This window comes from Mirounga leonina, unplaced genomic scaffold, assembly GCF_011800145.1.
Source record: "Mirounga leonina isolate KUSES-001 unplaced genomic scaffold, KU_Mleo_1.0 Mir_91, whole genome shotgun sequence".
In the NCBI taxonomy this organism is placed as follows: Eukaryota; Metazoa; Chordata; class Mammalia; order Carnivora; family Phocidae; genus Mirounga; species Mirounga leonina.
Genome location: NW_023270839.1, coordinates 27,021,600 through 27,038,942, shown reverse-complemented (window position 1 = coordinate 27,038,942; position 17,343 = coordinate 27,021,600). Strand labels below are relative to the sequence as shown.

General features: G+C 43.6%; 1 long non-coding RNA gene across 1 annotated transcript; it reads right to left on the bottom strand.

Annotated features, from left to right (window-relative positions):
- Window positions 1–501: 501 nt before the first annotated feature.
- LOC118003000 lies at window positions 502–8,938 on the bottom strand. Its single transcript, XR_004677237.1, has 3 exons — window positions 8,853–8,938; window positions 7,586–7,624; window positions 502–944 (listed from the first exon to the last, which is right to left on the bottom strand). It is a non-coding gene; the product is annotated as an uncharacterized LOC118003000 (long non-coding RNA).
- Between the last annotated feature and the right edge of the window lie 8,405 nt (window positions 8,939–17,343).

Genomic DNA, 17,343 nt, shown 5'->3' with positions numbered 1-17,343 from the left:
AACAGTAGTTTAAGGAACATAGAAATTATTTCTCTCTTATGGCAAAGAGGTCCAACAGAAAATAACCCAGGGCTGGGATGGTGGCTCCAGGTGTCAGGGACCCAACTCCTTCTGTCCTGCTGCCCCACCATTCTTAGCACATCACCTCATGGTCCACTATGGCTGCCAAGTTCCAGGCATCTTGTTCACATTCAGCCAGTAGAAAGGAGAGGACAAGGAAGGCAAAGAGTGTATTCTCCCCCTTTAGAGAGGCTTTACATGGGTGCTACACATGACATTTCTGCTCAAATTTTATCTTTTAGAACTTAGTCACATGATCATTCTAGCTACAAGGGAGGCTGGGGAATATGGTTTTTAACTGGGCATATTGCCATTTCTAATAAATTGATAGGCAAGAGGGGAATAATGGATATTGATATGCCCATATAGCTGCCTCTGCCACAGTTACTTTAAGAATTAAAAATATGAAAACTCACTACTAAGTTTAAAGCCTCATATAATATGTATAATTATAAAAACACTTACCTTGTTTGTAATGATATGGGTATCCTGATCTTTAGGTTGGAAACAGCCCAATTCTTCCTCACCTCTGGTGGGAATGTGGTGACATGTTTATTAATGAATGATAACTCAGAGCTATATGTGAAGATAAACTATCAGTCCTTTTCCTTACCACATTTTACCAATGAGGAAACTGAATTCCAGTGTCTAAGTGACTTGTCTGTGGTCATAGAGCTATTGAATTAAAGAACCAGGATGAGAACTTGAATTTCTGGATTCCATCAAGGCTTTTTCCAGCTCCTCCTTGATGAGTGGTCCATTCAGCTTCTGAAGGCCTTGAATTTTGTGGGTCTTCCTGCTCATCTAGCACCCCTGGAAGTAGATCTAGGTCACCATGTTGTCAGCTGCATTCCTGTCAGCATGTAGTTCAAAAAGCCTTCAGTCTGGGAAAGGGAAACACCAAGAAATAGAGGAGCATTCTATTTAAATGAGGGCATTACTTTTTTTCCCTCTGTACCTAGAATACACAGGCCTCTGAATCAGGCGCTGGAGAGAGATACAGAGAAGCACATAAAATTTTATTGCCCTTGAAGATTTGGATGTATAGATTCTTTTCATTCATTAAAAAATTATTTCTTGAGCATCTGTGAAAGGTAGACACTGGGCCCAGCACTGGGTATGTAACAATAAACTGTGCAGATATGTTTTCTGTTCTGAAATTGCTTATAGTCTACTGGGGGACAAATACCAGTATAAAACAATACTATAAAATGGAATTAAAAGTATGGCGATGGGGAGGGGACCGGGTAGGAGTCCCCTCTCTGGGTAGGTCACCGAGACTGGAGTGTGTGTTGGGGAGCCGGCAGGCGTCAAGGCTTAGTGGATGAGAGAACATTGAACTGGAGACCTGAAGACTGAATATGTGTAGGTGAATCAAGTGCTGTGTGAGGGGCATGGTGGGTGGGAAGGAAGAAGAATCCAGATAGAATGTCCAGGAGAGTGTGTGTGTGAGGAGCTAATAAGGATTTATCATGGCCAGAATGTGGCAGGCCTGTGATAATGGTGGAAGGGGTTGGGGGGAGGGGAATGTTAAGAAACATGACTGCAAATGTGGGCAGGGACCAGTAAATGAAGGCCTTTGAAAAGTCTGTTGGAAAGTTTATATTTTCTCTTGAGGCTAGTGGGATAAAGGGCTTGAGGCAGATTTGTATTTTACTTTTTTATATATTTTTAAGATTTTATTTGTCAGAGAGAGAGCGAGAGCGAGCACAAGCAGGTGGGAGAGGCAGGAAGAGGGAGAAGTGGGTTCCCCACCGAGCAGGGAGCCCGATGTGGGACTCGATCCCAGGACCCTGAGATCATGACCTGAGCGGAAGGCAGGTGTTTAACCGACTGAGCCACCCAGGCATCTTGAGACAGATTTATATTTTAGAAACAGTCCTCTGGGCTCAGGGTGGAGAATGAATTGGAAGGGTTGGTCCAGATGCAAGAGACTTCTCAGGAGGCTGCTGCAGTGATGGTGGCCTGAACCAGAGAATGACCCTGAGAGGTAAAGAGAAGTTGATGGATTTAAGATAATTTTGATAGGTACAACCAACAGGCTTTGGTGACTAGCTGGAAGAAAGAAATGAGAAAGATGGAGGAAACCAATATTTATGAAGAAAAAAATTAAAAGTACCAAAGACAGATGCTAACAAACAAAACCATAGAAGAGCTATCCAGAAAGAAAATGGTGGCATGACCATGTGTTCTGAGGAAGGGATAATTTCTGTGGGCTAGAAAAATTTTGGAGGGCTTCCCAGAAGAGTTAGGAATGGTGCTGGGCCTTTTACATGGATGGGATTTGGGTGAGTGGAGAGGACATTCCAGGCTGCACAATGATGCAAGTAAGATTATTGAGACAGAACAGTGTGTGATTTGTTTAGCAGATGGTTTGGTCATGGTTTTTGGGGGGAGATATACTGAAACCTGGTTCTCCAGGGTGTGCAACTAAAACTTGCTGAAGGGAGGGACTGGGGAGACAATCCCATTGCTCTCCCAGACTGGTTCAGAGTTGGGTACCCCAAGGCCACTTGTGTTGGAACCTCAAAAGGTCTGTGAACCACTAGACAGTCCAGCATGACCAAAATCCCATAGATCCCAGTTTCCACCAGGGAAAAACAAAACAAAACAAAACAAAACAAAAAGTCCTCCTTCCCCAAAAGGAATGTTTTTATGTTTGTGAATCTTCTGCAGTGACCTGGGTCCTCATGTTGAGAGCTACTGCCCTAGGGTGTTACTACCCTATTTCTAGGCCTCTGCAGAGCCCTGTCTGGCAGCTTGTACTGAGGCCTGTGAACCCATCAGGGAAACTGCCTGAACCCAACACTGTGGAAAATATAGCTGTATGTGTAGGTACATGGGGCAGCCCCTCTGGTCCTGGGGTGTGAATTCTTGCCAGACACCATCTCCTGTCTGAGCACCCTGCACCACATCTCTAGGTACTGGCCCAGCCTGTATACTGATGGCATCTTGGTCCCACCTTCTTTGGCTCAAAACCCACTGTTGTCTCCTGCTTTGACCCAGCACTGGCCCTAGGTAAGGTAAATACTGATAATCTCTAATTTACCAGCAGCACCACTTAAGGTCCTAGTGCTATGCTGGACTCTTTACTATATCATCTCTAACTCTCAGAAACCTCTTGTAAAGCACGTTATTATCCCAATTTTACCAAAGAAGAAACTGAGGGATATTAAAAGACTGTCCAAGCCCACCCAGCTTACCTGTGCTCTGTCCTATATATCCTGTATGTGAGTCAGGGAAGTCCCTGAGATAATTGTGGCAGATATTACATTTTATCCTCACAATGACCTTATCAAGATAAAGACTATTCTCTTTTTATAAATGAAATACTTATCCCAAGGTTACATAGCCAGGAAGTAGCAGAGGCAGGATCCAAACCTAAGTCTGCTAGCAAAGCCTCCTCTCTCCACCTCTTCAGGTACCTAAGCCAGGTGAGGGTTGAACCTCCTTTCCTGAATCAAGTTTCCAATGCCCAAGTAGGAAAGCACAGTGATTCAGGAAAATAGTTATAGTGAGGTCATGTACCCCAGTCCCAACCCACTCTTGTGTGATCCTTTTGAGGTTTTTATAGATGGGAAAATAGAGATCCAGAGATGAACAAGGGCTTCATATGACACCATCTACCATTCTATTTTCTCAGTTCCTTCTGCCCATTCCATGCCACATGGACATGGCCCCAGCTGGGGTGATACATACTACACCCTGCTCCTCCCCCCCCCCCCCCCCCCCCAGCCTCCTGGTCAAAGGCCAAGACTACTCAGCTTTGATTCAGGTTGAATGAGTCATTAAGGGTAAAACAAAGAAGTCCTACTCCCTTGCTAGATGAAATGAACCCGCCCACGTTTTGACATCTTTTTGTTCTGAAATGATGGTATGCAATGACTCAGAATTATCATACTCAAAGGGACTACTTTGTATTTTTCTTGAAAACGAAGGGACAATGTGTGAATAAATGAGCTGAAATTAGCTTATGAAGGGAGGGAAGGACGACCTCCGGGCACATCAATGCAAAGTGGAGGCTGAATGAATGTGCAAGAATGGGAGGGAAGAGCAATTCCTCAGGGGAGAGGAGAGCAGAGAGGAAGCCCGTTAGGGGCCAAGCAGCAAAGCCCTTCAAGGCCCCTCAATGGCAAAACCTGAAGAAGCAACCACCAATTCCCAAGCCTACTTGACTCAAAGACAAGCACATTCTCAAGCAGCTGGAAGGAGGAGAGGAAAGACATTTTCCAAAGAGCTTGTGTCTAATATCAGAGAGCCTCTCCATGCCAAGTAGCCTGGCTAGTGGCAATGAGGGACTGGGAGAGGGACAGAGTGTATTGGAGCCAACTCTTTTTTTTTTTTTTTTAAAGATTTTATTTATTTGACAGAGAGAGACACAGTGAGAGAGGAAACACAAGCAGGGGGAGTGGGAGAGGGAGAAGCAGGCTTCCCCGCGGAGCAGGGAGCCCGATGTGGGGCTCGATCCCAGGACGCTGGGATCATGACCTGAGCTGAAGGCAGATGCTTAACGACTGAGCCACCCAGGCGCCCCTGGAGCCAACTCTTAACACTGCGTTCCTCTTGGGAGGAATGATCTGAGAGGATCTAATGTACTACACCTGCCTTAAAATGTGGAGTAACTGGCCTCTTGCCCAGTAGCTGCAGGTCACAGCTTGGCTCTGGGCATTGCTTAGGGCCTCTGGTTCCTGGTGGTGGCAAAAGAGGACAGAATTGGAAGCCAGAGAGTTGGCACGTTCTCAAGCTTAGTACTAGATAGCCTGGGGTAAAACTCTCAACCTCTCTCAGACTGTTTCCTCTGAGGAAACAGGAGGTGATTGCTACAGCCTATTGCAGAGGTTGGTGGTGGGGAGGATGAAATGAGATTATGCATGAAAGAGAACTGTTCTGTTCACTTTAAGATGCTATGTAAGTGGTAGTTATTGTGTTTACAGACACAGACTTAACCTATTCTGACAAGACTTGACATCAAACTAGGAATCTGAGGCCATAGGGGCATTCCATTCCATTCCTTAGCTTCTGAGAAACATGATAAGATTGGAAATGCATTTATGGGGAGTGAAAAGTTTTCTGACAGCTTCCTTTCCTTTGCAATGAATTCCAGGCTTCCCATGGTGCTCAAACAGCTCTGCAGGAAGCTGTTGGGGAAAGCCAACCTCCATTCTGGTTGCTACGAAACTTCGTTTTTGGTTCTGTTCTGTGAGCATCTCCATTTCAGTCATTTGCACCATTACAAAGGGTGAAAAGACTTGGCAGGAAAGCGGTTTCTTGCTTCATAGCATTAGGTTTTGATAATGTTATCATTTTGAACAGAAAAGTTCACAGAAGAGCTGATAATGGGTGATATTTAAGAGCTGGAAGGAAATTAGAAAATCATGTAGTTCAACCCTGAGATTTTCTAGATGAGGACCTGAGGCCCAGGCAGGGGAACTGCTATGTGAAGAATGTAAGGGGAGTCCTCATTTTTTCTCTTTTCTCTTGCCACTTTATCCAGAGGGCAGGCCTAGTAGAATGAAACTTTGTGATGTCATGAGTGGCTATAACTCTGAGAAAGAGCCCCATCTTTCTGTCCAGGAGACCAGAGAAAGGTGATTCTGGGAGCTGAAGAATGTGAGGGAAATCCTGGAGAGGAAAGAATGGGAGAAAGGGATTCCATGTATGAACCAACATAAGTCCTGGGCTTTACCTCTAAGCTCTGCATGTGTGGAATACACCCAAATGCACAGCAAAGACTTTGGAACCTGAACTGACAGTGGAATCTCTGCATACAGCAGGTGAGACAGGACTTGCAGTCTGCACTTAACTGGTTTGCTTGAATGCTAAAACGAAACAAAAATCATGCTCTGATTTTAACAGGACCCAGAGTTACATAACATTCCATATAAAATATCTAAGATATAATCCAGAATTACCCGATGTGATAAGAACCAGGAAAATCTGACCAATTCTCAAGGGAAAAGATAACACAATGACATCACAAAGTTTCATTCTACTAGGCCTGCCCTCTGGATAAAGTGGCAAGAGAAAAGAGAAAAAATGAGGACTCCCCTTATATTCTTCACATAGCAGGGGTCCGTTTTCTACATTCTTCTATCCAGAGGTACAGATTTACAGGGATTTTAGGTGCCCGAGCTGCTGCTATGGGGGTGGCAGTGGAGTTTGGAAGCTGCATCTGGCCTTGCGACTGAGCTGAGAGAGAAAATATATGAGAACAAAAACTAAAAAAAAAAAAAAAAAAGAATTTTCCCCACACACTCTGGCTGCAAGGGCCCCTTTTCCAAGTCATTTGTCCAGGAAGATGGGCTGGTTCTTACAGTTGTTGCTGTCTATGCCTGCTGTGCAGTTTCATGAGTCAGCTCACCCTCAGGTCAAAGCCAGGAGAAAATTTCTAAGAAACTCACTGCCACCATGTTGGTCAGGTCAGGTATTGAGTTTTTCTTTCTTTCCCCAATCTACTTGCTTTTACTTACTTTTCAGAGTCCTTAATTAATTGCTTTGTGTGTTCGTATTTTGTTCAGAGTGTTTAGTTGTAAATCACTGTGAGAGAGAGTACAGTGTCCCTCCTCCATTTGGTTGGACCTGGAAGTCTAGCCACACACTTAGAATCCATCTCTTTTGGTTGGTGCTCCCCTAGGACTTACTGGCAGAGGCCCATTGATAGAAACTATTGTATTTAGGAATCCTATATCCGCTGGTCTGATGGTGCCAGGTCCCAGGAGTCTACGGCTCCAAGTTTTCTGCCTTACTTGGGTTGATACTTGATATAGATGTTCATTCAACAAAGGTGTATTGAATGTCCCTATGTGCTATATCTTGGAGCTACAAAAATGGCTATAACATCATCCCTGCCCTTAATGAGCTCAAAGTTCAGTGAAATAACAGAAATTTGGACTAGAAATTTGAGATCCAAGCTTGAAATCTTTCTTAAGGTCTCTTCTGTGCCTCAGAACGGCAACACATTGTTAGAGAGCATTTCCCAGCCTGATTCTGGGGCATTCCCTTTCTAGAAAACAACTATCAAAGATTGTCTCTCTCTTCTGAGGAGAACCAATAGCAAATCACTTTTACAAAACAGTATATAAAGTACTACTTTTAGTTTTGTGAACTCTACAAAATGCCAAGATTACTCCATGTAATACTCTTCTTGCCTAATTGTCTTAGAGAATAGAGCCAGGTTTGGGGCTCCAGAACTCAAAAGGGAAATTAAGACATTGGAGGGTGTCCAGAGTAGCACTTGAAGTGGAAAAAAAAGGATGAAATATGATATTAAAAAAAAAAAATGAGTGGAAGGAGCTGAGGCCATTTGCCAAGGACAAAGTTCTTCATAAGGAAGATTACTCCCCCAGGCCATCTCTGCTATCTTTTCTCTTTGAAAGCACTTACCTTCTCTCTCTCTTTTTTTTTTTTTTTTTTTTTTTAGGGTAGGCATTTTTTTAGCTTTTTTTTTTTATTATGTTATGTTAATCACCATACATTACATATTAGTTTTTGATATAGTGTTCCATGATTCATTGTTTGTGCTTACCTTCTCTTTCTACATCAAAGTAATGCTGGTGTGTTGAATCTGGGAAAGGAGATAAAAAGCGGGAGAAAGAGTAAGGGTCAGCCATTTAGCTATCACAAGTAGATGCCATGCATCAGCAAGTGTGTTCTGTGTATTACTTATCTTACCATCCTCATGACAATCCAGCACACCTTTGTGATTCCTACATGGTTGACAGGGAGACAGACTCAAGGGTGATGTGATTTTCTCAGGGTCCTGACAAGGAAAATGTAGACTAGAACCTAGGTATCCTGAGTATAGGTTCTGTTTTCTCCTCTGCACCAGCCTTAAGACTTTGGGGTGACTGTTTTCCCTTCTCACACCACTAGAGCCACAGAGGTTTTCTGTGTGACATATGGGTCATTCTGAGGAGTTGAGGGAAGAAATACCAATAGTGGGACCTGAGGGCTCACAAGAAAGAGAGAGAGAAAGTCCACTGAGAAGCCAAACCGTAGGTTCCCCAGACCTGTATCTCCTTGGAGTATAATTCAAGCAAATTCTTATCCCCTCTCTCAAAAATAAATTCAGAAACTGACCATGAGACAAAGAAAGGAAGGGTGAGGTAAGGGTGGGATCATTTTCCAGGACCTCTTCTTCTGACCACGAAAGTGATTTGGGGATGGAGGAGGGACTACTTGGTGGGGAGTAGTAGCAGCAGGGTGGTGGGATTATCTCTAGTTCCCACTGAAGTTCTCAATTAGTCATGAGCTGATTCTCTAAAAACGTCACTGTAAGCTCACATACAATTATATTTCTCTGCAAAGAGAAAGGAAGGTTGCCTGAGACCTCTGGTCCCCACCAAACAAGCTGGGTCTTGGCCAAAATCTTTGAAGGTTTGTGACATCAATAAATTCCCTAGAGAGGTATCACATTTTTTGGATTTGTCTGTATATTATATTTTGAATGTCATCTTCCCATCTCCTTTCCCCCTGCCCTGGTTGGGACCTTATCACTTTTGCCATAAACTCCCAATAGGCTCTCTGCCACCAATCCAAACAAACACAACTGACCACGGGTCTTCATGAAATATTTTCTTTTGTTGGATCCAAAAGACTTCAGTGGCTTTCCGTTGCATATAGGAAAAGCCTAGACTCAGTAATATTTTCCCCACATCTCCCCTACTTCCTTTGACATGAATCCTAACTTCAATCCAACTGATTTACTTATTGCTACACAAATATGTCTAGACTCTTCCAACCTTCCCAACTTTTTCCTGCCTTATGCCAGCCCTCCCCTTTTCAGTCCTTACCACTGATGGGAGATCACTCCTCCTCCAAAGATGGGCTGGTCACCTGGACTCTAGGCAATTCTTCCTTCCCCTGCAATTATACTGTTGATTATCTGGACTCCTTGTGCCACATATAATCATCCTGTATTGTTAATCGTCTTTAAATGTCTGTAATTTGCTTCCACCTGTGGATGTGACAACACTATGCCATACTTTTCTCACAGAATAGGCACTTGATATTCTATTGCACAATTTACTAGAGCTTTAAAATTTTGTCTGAAGATAATTTTGTCATGAAAAATGGTGTATTATTTTCAGTGAAGACTTAGCGTCCTTGAGATGGTAGAAGAAAAAGAGATGGAGGAGTTTCTTTTTTAAAGCTATTTGTCCTTCCTATGTATAATACTGTATAACCTCTGATTATTTCCAGTGTTAAAGAAATAGCCCCTCTGGACCTTCTAAAATGATTCAAACATTGAAATGATTCACCAGTGTGACCCAAATTTTTTTAAAAGAAGAAGAAAAATCAAATATTGGCTCCTTTGAAGGGAAAAATAAACTGGCTATACTTTGATTTTTTTTCAGTATTTTGAAGGAATTGAAATGCACCACAAAATGCAAGAGTTTGCTTTTGCATCTTTGGTAGCAAGTAACAACATGAAAGAAAGTTCTAGGAAACAACTAAATTTCAGGAAGAAACTTGTCAAGTTTCATGGTACAAAAATGAAGTATTTGCCTTTGAACGAAACACATTTTTGACATCTCCCCAGTATATAAACATCATCTCTGGATTATCTCCTTTCCACCAGTCTCTTCTTGGGCAGGAAAAGTCATAGAGCCTCAGCCCGCACCACTCACCTGACCATTCCTCTTGAGAAAGAAAGTCATGGGTTCAGTTCCTATCACAGGGATCCTTAGGAAGTAGGCAGGGATTTTTTGCCTGACTTTATACTTCAGCACCTCTCACTGACTGACCAGCTGACCAGAATGCTTCTTGCTCCCCAGCTTCTCATAGGGCTCTAGATCTTACCTCCTCCATCTTTAACATTTACTCCTTCTTTACCCACTGAACTAGTTTTCTGTTGCTACATAACAAATTACCACAAACTTAGAAGCTTAAGACAGCATAAATTTATTATCCCACATGGGTCTGGGCATAGGTATGGGATAGCTGCTCAGGGTCTCACCAGGCTGGAATCAAGGTGTTAGCCAAGGTTGCAATCTCACTTGAGGCTTAGGGTTTTCTTCCAAGCTCACTGCTTGTTCAATTCATTTCCAGCTCCTAGAGGTCACATGCTGTTCCTAGCCATGTGGTTCTCTCCACAACATGGCAGATTGCTTCCTCAAGGTCAACAGGAGAGCCTCTTTTCTGCTTGGAATCACTCTGACTTCTGGGAAGACCTGCACCCTTTTAAAAAGGTCACCTGCTTAGTTCAGGCCCAAGATAATCATCCTTTTAATTAATTTAAAGTCAACTGATTAGGGACCTTGATTACGTTTATAAAACCCCTTTTACCATATAAGGTAACATAATCACAGGTGTGAAATCATATCTTCACAAATCCTACTCACTCTCATGGGGAGAGGGTTCTACAGAGGGCTGCAATCTTGGGGACCTGAATTCCACCTACTCTAGAATTAATTATAGTAGAATTAGAATTCCACTTACTATATCTTAGAATTCCACCTACTATATCTACCCCCTCATGTCAGTCCATGGGGCTCAGTCTTCCATTTAACAGTTTGGCAGAATAGGTCCCAGGTAAGTCCCTTCATCATTCCTGAGCCCTTCTCTTGATGTAGCTTCCTGGCTCTTCTTTCTGGGTCTCCACCCCCAGATCTTCTCCCATTGCCCCCTCCCCAGTATACCTGATGAATTAATGCAAGTGTCCCCTCCTTTATGACCCTCTTCCCTTATTTATTCCCCACCCTCTTCCACCAAACAAAATTAGGAGCTCTCTGTGCTCCCTAACACCCTGTATAAGCCTCTGGGCCAGTAGTAATCTGCTTTACTGTCACCTTGGTGTAGCTGCCTCTCCTTTTGGCTCTTGAGTCTCTTTAGGGAAGGGATCTATTATGTCCATTTCTATCATCTCAGAGCAAACGTGCAGTAAAAGGCACATACTAGGTGCTTAGTAAAGGTTGGAGAGGGCGCCTGGGTGGCTCAGATGGTTAAGCGTCTGCCTTCGGCTCAGGTCATGATCCCAGGGTCCTGGGATCGAGTCCCACATCAGGCTCCTGGCTCAGCAGGGAGCCTGCTTCTCCCTCTGACCCTCTCCCTTCTCATGCTGTTTCTCACTCGCTTGCTCTCTAAAAAATAAATAAAATCTAAAAAAAAAAAAAAAAAAAGCTAAAGGTTGGAGAAAGAAAGGAAAGCCTAACAACAGTCCAGCAGAAAGTATGTAGGGACTCAGGGGACATTGTCAGCTGGCTCAGAGCATGGGGATATGAAGACAACAGTGGAGGGCAGTGAGCAGCACCTAGTGCTTCATGTGTCAAGTTCATAGTGTCTGACTTTGGTTCTGAGACAATCCGAAGCATATGACTGTGTTCTCCATTCATCCCTGCTTGCTGAATTTTTCTTAGACATATAACATAGGCCATGACCTTACAGTTCTTTTCTGAGGAATCTTCCAAAATCCAAAATTTTCCTGTAATGCACTGAAGAGTTGATACTCACAGGTTATGTCCTACATTGAAAGGAAGAAAAGCAGTCATTTGGAGTAGTAAACTTTTTAAAAAATATTTTATTTATTTGACAGAGAGAGAGAGCACAAGCAAGGGGAACAGCAGAGGGAGAGAGAAAAATAGGCTCTCTGCTGAGCAGGGAGCCCAATGCAGGGCTCCATCCCAGGATCCCGGGATCATGACCTGAGCCGAAGGCAGATGCTTAACCCACTGAGCCACCAGGCGCCCCGTAAACTATCTATTTTGAATTGCAATCCTAGAGCTCACCTTACAGAGTTTCTGTGCATTTATCTTCTTAAAAAATAAATTTTAGGGGCACCTGGATGACTCAGTTGTTTAAGCGGATTATGGGTCATGAGAAAGAGCCCCACCTGGGGCTCCATGCTCAGCAGGGAGTCTGCTTGATGATTCTCTCCCACCGCCCCTCCCCCCACTTGCATGCTCTCTCTCCAAAATAAATAATCTTTACAAATAAATAAATTCTAAAAACCTGAATATTATGCTGAGAATTTTCTCTTAAAAGAGACACAGAGGCAATGCCATGTCACTGAGAATTTCACAGCTTATGATTATCTTATAAGACTTTCTAAGAGAGATAACTCCAATCATCTCCAATCTACTTTTCTTTCTTTAAAAAATACAAATTAAACTATGGAAGTAATATTTGGAAAATGCAAAGAAAATAGACATTCTCCATAATCTTACCACCCCCTAAAAACCACTATGAACATGATTTGGTTTGGAAAAAAATAGGGAGAGAGTTTTACTCCTGGAAAGGACGGCTGTCTCCATTCAAAACTTTGCAGCAAACATTAGCCTTAGTGATACTGGGTGGAGGAGAAGCACAAGTCATGTAAAGGTGATTTTATTTGGCAAGATTTACTTCCTGGCTAGCACCTAAACGGATATGAATAGGGAGAAAGCAGTGGTTTCCGTAAACCCCTAAGACAAGGAATGCACTATGCAAATCCAGCACCAGGGAGAGCGCCAAGTGGGAACTTCAACTCACTATTTATGGAGCCTTCCATATGTCTTCCAACCCAGAAAAACAGCAAAAATGTTAATTTCTTAAATCATTAAGTAGATACAATGTCAATATTTAATTTAAGCAAAGTTGCCTTTAGAGCACACTTAAGGTTGCTAATAACTTCTCTGTCCCCCATCCTGTATTTTTCCCCCATGGCATTGTATTTCTGAACTTTTCTGCTGCAGAGCTCAAAGGTACTAAAAGCACTATCTACCACCACTATCACCATCACCTCTCCCACCCCATCTTTTCATTTGAACACCCCCTGCATGCTGCACCCTGCCCTTTCCTTTGCACTTGCTGCTTTGCAGGATCCATGTACTCCCTGTGACCCTGGGCCCTACCTATCTACTCACAGCCTGGGATCTTCAGGCTCCTAGGGGACATTTCCTCTTACTAACCTACCAACAACTCAAAGTTGAATTTGTCATCATGTCTCTCTTCAACTTGGACTCTCTCTCCCCTCTCACTGCTTCCTGCCATCTAACCAACTCCATTTGTCAGTCTTTTAGGAGAGCCCTCTCTTCAGTCATTGGCCATTCCCTGTGCACACACAACCTGCTGGTTTTCACCTCCTTATCTTTGTTCAGACTGTTTCTACCACCAGGGAGCCCAATGTAGGGTTGGGCTGCACTGACACTTCAGTGTCAAAACCTGCACTGACACTTCAGAAATTCTAACAAAATCTATCTACATCTATACTTGGCACCTCCAAGCACTCATGTGTTTAGGGTGGGCTATGTGTCTATGTTGTTTATGTTCTTGACTTATTAGTACTGATATTAATGATTACAATTTATTTAAGGGCTACTCTGTGCCAGGACATCTTTTTAAAAAAGACATAGGCAGAAAGAGAACAAAAGTAGCTCAGAATACTAAAGGGCTATGATTGGAGGGGTATCAAGAAATAGCTCTCCCAATCCCCCAAATTCTTTCCTTGCCCAGCCTGTCATGCCTAAATCCTCTAATAAGAGTACATGTCACTGGGGACTCAAGGTTTTCACCCTCACCTCCTTCAGCACTCCCCCAACCCCATCCCATCGCACCCTTACTGTTGAGTGCAAAGACTTCTGGGAGCAGCAACATTCTAAGCTGTTAACTGCTAAAGCCTTCACAGAGGATTCTGTCCCGTAGTGACAGTTGGCTGAAGATAGTGAACGAGAGAGGTCCTTCAGGAATGGATTGGTAGTGAGAATGAAAGGGGAAAGGAAATAACTAGCTTTATGAAGAGGTAGAACCCAGGCCCAGGCTCCTCCTAGCCTATTGACAGAGTGTATCTTGCCAGGTTTAGAGCCTCACTCCTTCCTCAGCCATTCCTGCATACCTCCAAGAGGGGCCACTGGGCTCATCCCTGCAGGGGACCCAGAGATGAATCAGACATGGATCCTGCCCTCGAGGAGCTTACTGTCTATGGTAGAAAGTGCCAAGTACCATAGCAAAGGCAATTCCAAGTGCCATGGGGCTTCAGAAGAGAGAAAGATGTAGGCTGGTCATCAAGGAAGGCCTGCCAGAAGAGGTTGCATTTGAGCTGGACTTAGGAAGGTGACAAGGAACTTCCGACAGGCAGAGATTGGAGGTGGTGCTAGTTATGGTGATGGACACCTTCAGTCCAAGACTGTGATCTGTAGTGAGGTAGGTAGCTGGAGAAAAGTAAGAAAAAGCCCAAGGAGACTCTGGGTGTTTTCTCCAGGAATGACATTTTGCCCAAGGTTGCCCAGATGAAAATAGGCCATTATTTATTTATAGGGAGTAATGGCTAAAAGTTGAGAACTCAGGGCTGGAATGACAAGTGCTCTCTGAGGGTGGTCAGGTTGACCCTCAGCCCCATTATTCTATGAGTCTGTGTTTGGAGGGAGAGTCAATGATACACTCCTGGGCCTAGGCAAAGTCTCTCAGTGAATGCCCTCAAGCAAGTAATGATGCTTCACAGTAGAATGGGAGAGGGGACCCCAAAGAGTGACTATGATCAGGACTGTTCACTTGAATTTGCAAGAGTATCATCAGGTTGATGTTTAGTTCATGTCTGCCAGCAGAAACAGTATGGGCACATATTTTGAAGAGTCTGTAGGCAGAAATGAGAAAGAGGAGGACTGGAGTTGACATGGGTGGGGAGGAGTTGGTAATAAATTGCTTGATGAGAACAAAAAAATGGTCAAGAGGGGCAACTGAATGATACTACAAAGATAAAAGGGGAAACTTATTTAAGAAGTTCACACTTTAAATATTTAATCCAGTTCTTCTTTTTCCCTTTGTTGCTGTTTTAGAATTGTAGCTCTACCATTTTGTAGAGAATACAGAGGGATCTTGTGAAAAAGTTTCTTTGGCAGAGAAATCATTACCTAAATATTACTCCTTTAAAAATGTTTGTACAACTTCCAAGAACCATTTGGTAGCATCATACCCTTTGGACTTTTGTTTTTAAGCCCAGATATAACCAGTATTTCCCCAGGATTCTAGTCATTCCCAGAGAGTTGAATTTAGTAAGCAGTAACCCTAGTCTTGGAAAGACAAAGCAACCCAATGATACTTGATGGAAAAGTTGGCAGATAAATCAGGTCTAGTCAACCAAGGGATGAAGAGCACAAGACTCAGGCCTGAGAGAGTAGTAGCATGCATTGGATGGTGGCATAAAAAAAAAGGAAGGAAAGCAGGCATAGTGGGTCAGCCAGAGAAGGGTCAGCATGCAGACCTGTGGCTTCTGATCCAACATGCAGACCTGTGGCTCCTGATCCTAAGTATCCTCTGGAGGGAGGAGGAGACATTCATTCTCTGCTTGACCTTTTATACACCTGGCTGGGTGGTGGTGGTGGTGGGGAATCCTTGACCTTAGAGGTGTAGCCTCGCCATCCAGAATGAAGTGAACCCTGCTTCTAAAAGGCTTCTAAACCCAGGATCTAAAAGGCTAAGTTGACCTAATTTGGAAAGGAAGCTTTCTGCTCTCTATGTTTTATGCTTAATGTCTGCCATTGTTGGGCAAGAACTATCATAGAATAGTGCAAATAATCTCCATATCAGAGACGGGGAGGCAAATGACAAGGGGCAACATGGCCAACTCAACTACTTGGATTCAGATTGACAATTTGCCCAGTGTGAGAAATTGCCTTTGGGGATTTTCCCACATAAATTTTTTCAGCCTCTAAACTCAGTCTTTCTAGCCTTTGCCTCCTATAAGTTACCTTAAAAGTCCAGCTTTTCTATAGCCATTCCCTTACTGTGGCAGGTCCCTTTGGATCTGATTTCTCTTCTGACAGCTTCTCCACCCCCTGGTCTGATTGAATTCTCTCTCCTAGGAAGGTGGTGTCCTTTCTTAGCTTTCTGTTCACTTCTCTTCGCCTCTTTCTCCTTCCTGCTGTTTCTCTAATCACACTTTGCTGGCCTTCAGTTCTACTGGTGTCCAATTTGTCCCCTACTATTGTTTTCTGTTTCTGGGGGTGATGATTTTCTTAAGGGAAATGTTCTTGTTGTTATACTTTTAAACAAAAAAACAATAGTTGTGCTAACAGGGAACTTCAATCGCTTGATACACTAAAAAGGCATGAAGATGGATGTAATCTGGGGAAAATGCTCTTCCTTGTAGGAGGTAAAAGCAGCAGGAGCTGGCTCCCAGTGTAGGGCTAGAGGAGGAGCTGGTGGTGGTCTGCAAGTGGCACCAGAGGTCCAGAGCTTCAAGCCTCACAGCTCTGGTGGGAGCAGGCTCTTTAGGGTTTTATTCTTGAAAGTCTCTATTGGCAGAGTGAAATTGACTCCTTAATGCTGTCACACGTGACTCAAACCCTCTTTCTAGTGCACCTGATCATTTGCTCCAGAGATGATTTCCTATGAAAAGAGCTGAAAAGCACCATAGTGATTTCTAGAGAGTCTTATAGCTCTCAAAGATAAGCTAATAGGCTGTTTGCGGCCCTTCTGGTTAGTTGTGGTTTAGGGTACAAGCATAGAACACTCAGTAACTTATGTAGAAAAATGTTGGAAGACTCCAAAAAAGCCTAGACAGGAAGGGAGTCAGCTGAATTCAGATCATGGAGTTTCCTTTTAAGGACTCCTTAGGGGCTACTTCTCTCTCAAAACCCTCTGAATTTCTACGAAGAAATGGGTCTAAAGAGTTTTACTCAAACTGGGCTCAGGACCCTTAGGTGGGCTGACTGACAAACTGGAAGGCATCTTTGTGGTGGTGTGGTCCCTCTTGCCTCATCAGCTTCTCTTCCACCCTCCCTGCTGCTCAGATTGGCTCTGCATTCTATTGCCTTCACACAGAAGCAGCTGCATAACCGAAGGCCCTCCCATCTCTACTTCTGTCCAATGAAATTCTACTTCTCCTCTGGCCCAGCTCAAATGTCACCTCCTCTGTAGAACCTTCATGAGCGTCCCGTTGGAAGTCAACATTTCCTTCTCTGGGCTCAACAACCATTTGGTTGAGCAGTCCCCTAGACTCTAAAACCTGGACAGCATGTTAGCAAACAAAGGTCTTTTCTCCCCCCACTAGGCTGTCAACTAGCAAAGAAAGGAAGATTATTGAGCCCCAACATCATGATAAAGCCAGAAAGGTGGGACTTATTTTTTCAGCCATTAAATTCCTACAAAGGGGCTTCTCCTTGTTCTCTCTCTCTCTGTGGGGAAGTGCCTAAAAGAGCTCCTCATGGCCTTGTCTTTGCAAAGGCACAGTCAGGTCTGCAGAAGAAGGATTTGAGCAGCTGTGGCAAGGCAACCCTGACCGCATGGCCCATCCTTTACATTCTCCAGCTGACCTGATCAAAGGCCACTTTGGGAACAGCTCTGTCCTAAGAGCCACTAAGAGCTGAG